Raw genomic sequence first — 2,435 nt, 5'->3', positions numbered from 1 at the left:
GACTGAAGAAGAGCATGCGGAACACTTGAGGACCATGTTGCAGATTCTAAAGGAGAAGAAACTCTATGCAAAACTATCGAAGTGTGAGTTTTGGAAGAGTGAGGTGAAGTTTTTGGGCCATGTGGTGAGTAAGAAGGGAATAGCTGTAGATCCAACTAAGGTGGAGGCTGTGATGGATTGGAAGCAATCAACCACCGTAACAAAGATAAGGAGTTTTCTGGGTTTAGCTGGCTATTACCGAAGGTTTATCAAGGGCTTTTCACAGATAGCTTTGCCAATGACAAAGTTAACCCGCAAGGACACTCCGTTTGTTTGGACTCCTGAGTGCAAGGAGAGCTTTCAGAAATTGAAGAAATATGGGGTTAAATTCCAAGTTTTCTCTAATAATAAGAGCTTGAAATGTCTCTTTGATCAGAAAGAGTTTAATATGAGGCAGAGGAGGTGGATGGAATTGTTGAAGGACTACGACTTTAAGTTGCATTACCATCCGGGAAAGGCAAACATAGTGGCAGATGCGTTAAGTCGAAAGTCTTTATATGCGGCTTGGATGATGCTTCAAGAGGAGAAGTTGCTCAAGGGATTCGAGAGTCTGAAAATTGGTGCTCGAGAAGTATCCGGAACTTTGTGTTTGAGCTGATTAGAAATCTCAAGTGACTTTAAGTCCGAACTCCTAAAGGCTCATCAGAATGATGAAGTGTTATGGAAGGTGTTACCGGCCATTGAGCAAGGAAAACAGTGGAGAGTGTCGGAAGAAAAAGATGGGTTATGGAGATTCAAGGGTAGGATCATTGTGCCGGATGTTGGCACTTTGAGGCAAGATATTTTAAAGGAGGCACACAAAAGTAGATTCTCCATTCACCCGGGAAGTACTAAGATGTACCATGATTTAAAGGCGATGTTTTGGTGGCCGGGTATGAAGAATGATGTGGTGGAATGTGTATCAAAATGCTTAACTTGTCAAAAGGTAAAGATTGAACATCAAAGACCTTCCGGGATGTTGCAACCTTTAGAGATTTCGCAATGGAAGTGGGAAAGTATTGCAATGGACTTTGTGTCAGGATTGCCAAGGACTAGGGCTGGTTTTGATGCTATCTGAGTGATTGTGGACCGACTGATGAAGTCAGCTCACTTTTTACCCATTCGGATGACTTACACCCTTGAGGAGTTAGCACGATTATACATAAAGGAGATTGTGAGACTTCATGGTGTACCTGCTACTATAATCTCTGATAGAGATCCTCGTTTCACTTCAAGGTTTTGGGGTGTATTTCAGAAAGCTTTTGGAACCCGATTAAGCTTGAGCACGGCTTACCATCCTCAAACAGATGGTCAATCTGAAAGGACAATCCAAACACTAGAGGATATGTTGAGAGCTTGTGTTTTGGACCAACCGGCGAGTTGGAATCGGTATATGCCATTAGTGGAGTTTGCATACAATAATAGTTATCATGCGAGCATCGGAATGGCTCCGTATGGGCCTTGTATGGGAGGAAATGTCAATCTCCGCTATGTTGGTATGAAGCTGGAGAGAAAAGCTTGTTAGGGCCGAAAATGATAGCTGAGACTACTGAACAAGTCAAAAAAATCCGAGATAGGATGCTTACGGCGCAGAGTCGTCAAAAGAGTTACGCCGATTAGAGGCGAAAGCCCTTAGAATTTGAGGAAGGAGACCATGTCTTCCTTAAGGTTACTCCGACCACGGGAGTAGGTAGGACGATTAAAGCAAAGAAGTTGAATCCTCGATACATTGGTCCATTTCAGATCCTAGAGAGGATTGGACCGGTGGCGTATCGGATGGCTTTACCACCTCATCTTTCGAACCTGCACGACGTATTTCACGTGTCGCAGCTTCGGAAGTACACTCCTGATGCTAGCCATGCGCGTGGAGTGCGCGTACGCGTGGACCTGTTTTCATCCCAATGTTGATTTTTGAGTTTTAGAAGCCAAATTTCATACTTCTAAGCCTCCGATCTCACCACTTATGTCTTAAATCATTATGATATGTCTAGCTATGAGAAGAAGGGCTAGTGAATGTGGCAACTTGCGAGTGAAGCAAGGGAAAAATGGATGATCAATGAGGATCAAGCATGAATATGTGAGATGCAGAGGATGGTGGTGGAAGTGCTTATTATGCCATGGGCCGAAAGGCTGTAATTGTTGATGAAACGGCTGGTTATGGATTTAACCATGAGCCGGGTGGCTGGTTATGGATTTAACCGTGAGTCGGATGGCTGGATTATTGCCGTGTTACGACGGGGCCATGATTATGGCTATGTATAAACGCATATATATGCTGTTGAATGAATTGTGAAAGTTGCACTTCCATTATCAGATATGAGAGTTTTCCTGGGAGAAAGTAGTGGCTAGCCACCACGTGCTCCAGGTCGAGACTTGAAGCCCTTTTGACCTATGTCGTCAGGGTGGCCGGGCACTGT

This window comes from Arachis duranensis, chromosome 1, assembly GCF_000817695.3.
Source record: "Arachis duranensis cultivar V14167 chromosome 1, aradu.V14167.gnm2.J7QH, whole genome shotgun sequence".
Classification (NCBI taxonomy): Eukaryota; Viridiplantae; Streptophyta; class Magnoliopsida; order Fabales; family Fabaceae; genus Arachis; species Arachis duranensis.
Note: the sequence above shows the minus strand (reverse complement) of the source record.